General features: G+C 39.3%; 1 pseudogene; it reads left to right on the forward strand.

The window, feature by feature from the left end:
- Positions 1–2,650: 2,650 nt before the first annotated feature.
- LOC104676711 lies at positions 2,651–3,868 on the forward strand (annotated as a pseudogene).
- The last annotated feature ends 3,897 nt before the right edge of the window (positions 3,869–7,765 follow it).

A 7,765-nucleotide genomic window follows, 5' to 3' on the forward strand; every position in this document is an offset into this window, starting at 1 on the left:
GAAAAACAAATTCCACATTTTCTCGCTCATGAATGGGGGCTAGAGTGTACACATGCGCATAGAGTGTGGAATAATAGTCGCTGGAGGCTCAGAAAGATGGGTTGGTCAGGAGGATGAGGGGTGAGAAATTACTTAATGGGTACAATGTTCACTATTTGGGTGATGGTTACCTAAAAGCCCAGACTTCACTAACATATAATACATCCATATTACAAAACTGCACTTGTATCCCTTAAATTTATACAAAATAATAAAACGTTTTATTTGTCATTTTTAAGGTTAAGAAGAGCTATTTCATGTTTGTAATTTAATGGTTATGGTTTGGTACTTAGTTTGAAGACTGTTAGAGCTTGATTATAATTTGTTAAAAATGGCTTAAAATATTATTACAAGCAGAAAACCCTACTCAGCCATTGGCAAGTGTATTTGGTAGTAAATTTTTTGACTATTTTCAAAGGAGAAAATTATTTACCAGAATCATTTTGGGCTTAAAATTTTTGACTTAGCTTTTGGTCTAGACATGTTTAAGGATAATGCATGCTAATTAAGCTAACAGAAATAAATTTTAGTATAGTGTGTATTGTTTACTACATATGCATCCAAAATGTCAATAGATTTGACTTTTAAACATCTGTTGATAATATGAAAAACAGTTCATAAGAAACAATTACTCAAAGTCTAAGATACACATTCAGTTAAATAACATCTTTGTTATATGTGTTAAATGCACTGTATGTCATTCTCTCTCTTTTGTTTTTAATGATAGCCACTAAGGGTCATATGACAAATACATAAGGTCACTTCAACATTTTTTATTTTGGTATTTGAAAAAACTGCCTTTTGGCGAAAATACTAGCAGATCTAGTGCCCTGAAATACAGGCAGTACTTTGTGTTTATTCTGGGAAGGACCCCTGTGGAAGGGCCCGTTGGTAGGAGTTACTTCCTCATTGCTTCTGGGGAATCATACTGCAGTGAAATGTTCCAAAGCAGATGTTTCAGACCAAGAGACAAATATTAAATCAAATGAAAGAACAGTCCATATGCTAACAATAATCCTTTTCCCCCCGGAGATATCCTTAGAGATGCATTTTTCTCATGATCTATCAGGAGCCATCTTTCCTCCAGCCTAAACTGGAGGAAAAATAGTTCAGCAGGGGCAGAACTGGACTTGAAACAGTAGGCAACGTAGGCTGGACTGGGCATGCTACATTAATCATTGTGCGTGTGTGTGTATGTATTTGAGTACACATAAGCCAGGCTTAGTCAAATGTATACCATATACTTTGACAGTCTTTTCTGGGTCACAGAGCAGATTCTTCCCTGTGGTGGTGGTAGAAGTACCCACCTGAAGAAAAGGCATGTGTTTTTACTGTTAAGAAACCCAGTAAGGGCCAGGTGTGGTGGCTCATGCTTGTAATCCCACCACTTTGGGAGGCCGAGGCAGGCGGATCACTTGAGTTTGAGACCAGCCTGGCCAACATGGCGAAACCTCGTCTCTACCAAAAATATGAAAATTAGCTGGGCGTGGTGGGGCACTCCTGTAATCCCGGCTACTTGGGAGGCTGAGACAGGAGAATCGCTTGACCCCAGGAGACAGAGGTTGCAGTGAACTGAGATGGCACCACTGCACTACAGCCTGGGCGACAAAGTGAGACTCCATCTCAAAAAAAAAAAAAAAAAAAAAAAAAAGAGAGAAAGAAACCCATTAAGAATGTAAGTGTGAGATGGGAAATGAGCAAGGTTCTGGCCTTGAGAGATAAGCATTCGCTTTATCCTTGGGGAATAGGAGGGAATCAGGCCTAGACTCTGAGGTGAGAAAATGCCTGGAGCATTCAGTGGTGGGTGAACTGCCTTCTGTCTCAGAGAATGGTGAATAGCTAGGTAGACAGCCTGCCTCTGAAGACTGAGGCAGGTGGAATTCACCCTCTAAGTTGCGTTTCTGTTTTAATCTAACACTCCAACAAATTCTAGATGTTAAAAGTCACGGTCCCTTCTCAGCTGTGCTGTGAAAAATATGAGCACTCAGAGTCCTCCCTATACCAGGGTCTATGAGGCCATCAGCAGTAGTGTCTCTAGAAGAATAGCTGTGGGCACTGCTCTGGATTAAATATGAGGCAATAACCTGGAACACTGAAAAAGCTAGGAGAATACTGAGGGCTGATTTCCAGTGGGGTTTAGAGCTGCAGTAATTATAATATAAATAAGCATTACCTTACCTTGTGTCAGAGACCACAGTGGCCATTATAGAAATAAGGGTTCAAGTATTCCAATAATGCACTTTCATACCATTTGTTAAAAATTCTCACCAAAGAGAAGCTACAAAAGGGCCCGCTTTGCTGATGCGCAATGGCACGTTTCCGTTCCTTACTGCCTCTCGCGGTGTCCGTTAGCCCCTCGCCTTCCTCACGTTCAGGCTGAGCGTGGGCCGCAGCCGGAGGCGGCATAGCCGAGAGGGAGCGGGTGGCGACGAGGCTGCCCCTGCGAGGAATGCGGCACCCTGGGGTTCCCCGCACGTGGCTGGTGCCCAGGCAGTTCTGCGATTGCTTTGAGACGGGACTATGACTGCCCCCATCCCCATTACATCCTTTCGGTTTTTTACCTCCATCGCGTTCTAGTCTCACCGAAGGCTTGTGGCCATCTCTCAGCCACAATCACTGAAAATGGTGATAATGAAAAGATGGCTGCCCTGGAGGCCAAAATCTGTCAACAAATTGAGTATTATTTTGGAGACTTCAGGTTGCCACGGGACAAGTTTTTAAAGGAAAAGATATAACTGGATGAAGTCTGAGTACCTTTGGAGATAATGATAAAATTCAACAGGTTGAATCGTCTAACAACAGACTTTAATGTAATTGTGGAAGCGTTGAGCAAATCCAAGGCAGAACTCATGGAAATCAGTGAAGATAAAACTAAAATCAGAAGGTCTCCAAGCAAACCCCTACGTGAAGTGACTGATGAGTATTAAAATGATGTAAAAAACAGGTCTGTTTATATTAAAGGCTTCCCAACTGATGCAAATCTTGATGGCATGAAAGAATGGTTAGAAGATAAAGATCAAGTACTAAATATTCAGATGAGAAGAACAGTGCATAAAGCATTTAAGGATCAATTTTTGTTGTGTTTGATAGCATTGAATCTGCTAAGAAGTTTGTAGAGACCACTGGCCAGAAGTACAAAGACACAGACCTGATAATACTTTTCAAGGACGATCACTTTGCCAAAAAAATAAATGAAGAAAGAAAACAAAATAAAGTGGAAGCTAAGTTAAGAGCTAAACAAGAGCAAGAAGCAAAACAAAAGTTAGAAGATGCTGAAATGAAATCTCTAGAAGAAAAGATTGGATGCTTGCTGAAATTTTCGGGTGATTTAGATGATCAGACCTGTAGAGAAGAGTTACACATCCTTTTCTCAAATCATGGTGAAATGAAATGGATAGACTTCATTAGAGGAGCAAAAGAGGGGATAATTCTATTCAAAGAAAAAGTCAAGGAAACACTGGATAAAGCCAAAGATGCAAATAATGGTAACCTACAATTAAGGAACAAAGAAGTGACTTGGGAAGTACTAGAAGGAGAGGTGGCAAAAGAAGCACTGAAAAAAATAATAGAAGACCAACAAGAATTCCTAAACAAATGGAAGTCTAAAGGTTGCAGATTTAAAGGAAAAGGAAAGGGTAATAAAGCTGCCCAGGCTGGGTCTGGTAAAGGAAAAGTACAGTTTCAGAGCAAGAAAACAAAGTTTGCTAGTGATGATGCACATGATGAAAATGGTGCAGTTGGACCTATGAAAAGAGCAAGAGAAGAAACAGACAAAGAAGAACCTGCATCCAAACAACCGAAAACAGAAAATGGTGCTGGAGACCAGTAACTTAGTAAACCAATTTTTTATTCATTTTAAATAGGTTTAAAATTACTTTTGTTTGTGGGGGCTTTTAATAGGAAAACCGAATTAGGTCCACTTCAATGTCCACCTGTGAGAAAGGAAAAGTTTTTTTGTTGTTTAACTTGTCTTTTTTTGCTATCTAACTGAGAATTTTTTTGAATGTATAGTTCTGTTTGTGTTATTTCACACGATTCAAATATCAGAAGGAAGATTCTTCCACTAAATTGCTTTTGTAATATGAGAATGTATTAGTACAAACTAATAAAATATATACTACATGAAAAGAAAAAAAACAATTCTCACCAAAAATAGAAACCTACCCAGGAAAGTTATATGAATTAGTGTCCTCATTTTACAGATGAACAAATGACTTCGAAAATGGAAATTACTTGTCAAATATATACCACAAATAAACAACATAAAGAGCTTAAAACCCCTAAATTGCCGGCCATAAAGTCCATGTCCATGCTACAATAAAACAGCTATCTTTGTATTTTCCGTATTTCTCTGTACGCTTCCTTGCAGTCTTATTAAAATATTCCATATTTTATTAATTTTCTTCACTCCTTTATTCTCCACACTGTTATCTCGTATATCCAGGATGTCAGCTCCCCTGCTGTCCTGCATCCAGGCACTTACTGGAACCAGGCCTCAGTTCTTGTTCTAACCTCTCTCCCAAAAGGAATCCAGAGGAATCAGGTCTGCACATCAAGCCAAAGACTTTTCTTAACATTCTCACACAGGAGCAAAAAGAGGGGACCTATATTGTATATTTCATAAGAAGAAACTAATAATTTTTTTTTTTTTTTTTTTTGATAGTCTCACTTGGTCATCCAGGCTCCAGCACAGTGGCATGAATACAGCCCACTGCAGCCTCAACCTCTGGGCTCAAGGGATCTTCCTGCTTCAGCCTCCCAAGTAGCTGGGACTACAGGCACCAACATGCCCAGCTAATTTTTGTATTTTTGGTAGAGACAGAATCTTACCATATTGCCCAGACTGCTCTGGAATTCTTGAACTCAAGTGATCCACGACTTCAGCCTCCCAAAGTGCTGAGATTACAAGTGTGAGCCATTGCGCCTGGCCCCAGAAATTCTTATTAGTTATTTTGGTTCCTCCCTCCATCTTCCAACTCCCGTTTTCTCTCAAAGTTTCAGCCCTGTTCATTGTTCCTTTTTCTAGAGTTCCCTTTTGGAAGGCACTTTTCTCTTTCTAAAAGCTCTCTTCGTAAAAGCTTAAAAGTGAGGCAAGTAGGACGGGCGCGGTGGCTCAAGCCTGTAATCCCAGCACTTTGGGAGGCCGAGACGGGCGGATCACGAGGTCAGAAGATCGAGACCATCCTGGCTAACACGGTGAAACCCCGTCTCTACTAAAAAATACAAAAAAATAGCCGGGCGAGGTGGCGGGCGCCTATAGTCCCAGCTACTCGGGAGGCTGAGGCAGGAGAATGGCGTAGACCCGGGAGGCGGAGCTTGCAGTGAGCTGAGATCTGGCCACTGCACTCCAGCCTGGGCGACAGAGCGACACTCCGTCTCAAAAAAAAAAAAAAAAAAAAAAAAAAGTGAGGCAAGGTAGACCCGTGCAGACTCAGTTTGAACTCCAGCACCGCCTTACTAAATCATCTCCACAAGAACAGAGAAGCTTTCTCTTAAAGGAGTCTCTCACCAACAGTTTTGAGAGTGAAATTTTCTTCCTAGACGTGAATGAGAATTATCTCCCTGTGAAAAAAACACCAGTATGCCTGTAAAGAGAGAAAACAAAAAAAAAAGAGATGGAGTCAGGAGGTGCTTCTTTTGTGTTTGGAAGGTTGGTTGTGTTTAGTGGAGATTTGGAGCAAGGTGAGGTTGGCAGCCCTCTCCAGAGACTTTTCATCCCTCATTGGTTTCTACAGAGGCCCCTGTGGGCAAGGAGGGGCCAGAGAAGGAAGTGGGGAAGGGCGGATTTCAGAGATAATCAATCAAATGTCTCTCCACAGATTACACCGACAGGATAGGAGATGCAAGATATTAATAGCTTGCAATAAATAGGTTGTGCTTCCCTCAGAAAAGGATGTTCTATAAACTTGAATATTTAGCATCTATCATATGATTTTTGTTCACCTTCCTCTTATTTTTTCACGCATTTAAAAACTAAAATTGTAATTAATTATGTAGGTAATTCTAGGGCCTCTCATGTAGTAAAAAGGCAATAATACAAACTTAAAATCTATTTGAACTGTGCTAATGGGAACCACTCTCACCTTGTCCATGTTTGAGCCAAGTTCTTTAAAATAATAACTTTAATTTTTTAAATAAAAGCAATATTTTTTGATGTAGAAAAATAATGTCAAGAGAATATATATTTTTAAAACTACTAATAATCTTGCAATAAAGATGACTGATTGAAACAATTTTGATGCACTTCTGTAGGGGAGATGTAGATATTTAAATAAAGAGAAAGAAACCTATTCCCCTGCAGGCTGACCTTGGTGACGGTGTCAAGAATCAAGTTAGAAAGCCATAAGAAAAAAGGCCATTGGACAGTTTCTTCTTCCTTCCTCTCTGAACTTTCACTGGCTAGCATTCTTCTTTGCAAAGTTCTCAAGTAAGGGGCAAAGCCATGATTTATGAGGTCCGAAGCTTAGATTATCTGGACTCTCCTCATAAAAAAGAATGCAAAATTACTCATACAGAATCAGATACAATAGTGAATGTCATTTAGAAATAGCAAAATCACAACATATTGCATAATTTTAAAAGCTGACAAATATCTACAGTACAAAATACAAGCAAAATGTATATTTTTATTAATACACACTTCTATAATACTTTTTCCTGTTTTTTTGGCTGTATACTTTTTGAGTATCTCCTCACATGACAAAAGTGTTGTGACATTTTCTATAAAGAGAACAGGAAGATAAAATTCAGGCTTCTGGCATAGTTGATAGAAAATTTTTATTAATAATAATTTAGAAAAATTAAGTTTCATAGCTCATCACTAGTACTATTGTGTAAATTTTTAAGGTTGTTTTCTTCTTTTATAAGCTGTAGGATACGGATGAATTTCCAAAGACTAGCTTTTGAGTATGTGTATTTCAAGACCAAGTTTTTCGTCATCAGACATATGTTTCCACTGTCTGATACTGTTGGGCATGTTTATATAGTGACATGCCTCTGAGTCGGATGTTGACATCCTTGTGACCTGACAATACCTCAACTGGAAAGGAGGATAATAGAAAGTCATTCCTACACAGTGAAAGCTAGTAATGACATAGGAATATCCATGGAAGAGACTGTGAACCACATAAATACACCATAGTATACTCAATCTCAATGCATCTTCAGCTTCCTTTTAGCCAGATCTCAAAAATGACTGCGATCACTCCAATTACTATAGTGTACTTCCCATGAGAAAAGTATGAAGAAACTAAAGTGAAGAGAGAACTGTCTTAACTGATTTCATAGAAAACACTGTATTTTGGGGAATGTTGCAAGAGCAAATACTCAGACATTCCTAAGGCCCCTTGCAAGGACTTGGAAGTAAGGGGTCAGTAGGACATTGTAAGAGGCCTCAAAGCTTGTGCTTCATTGGTTTCCTGGTAAATCCATCTCTGCCTAGAGAGCTATGTTTTGTTTTACTAGACACTTATCTGCTGAATTCCTCTCTCACCCACAATCGATAGCTCTTCGTGGACATCAACAGAGCTATGTGGCACAAAGCGTCCATGTAGTTTCACGATTAACCCAGCTGAGCAGGTCTTTTCATACCAAAGACTATTTCAGTTATTTTAGTGAATTGCACTAATAAATTCAATCATGGTTTTAAACGTTGATCATTTGTTTACATCATAAAAGCAAACAATAATAATAGTTAACTCACATATGATGTTCCCTTATGTTTATA

This window comes from Rhinopithecus roxellana, chromosome 6, assembly GCF_007565055.1.
Source record: "Rhinopithecus roxellana isolate Shanxi Qingling chromosome 6, ASM756505v1, whole genome shotgun sequence".
NCBI classification, from domain to species: Eukaryota; Metazoa; Chordata; class Mammalia; order Primates; family Cercopithecidae; genus Rhinopithecus; species Rhinopithecus roxellana.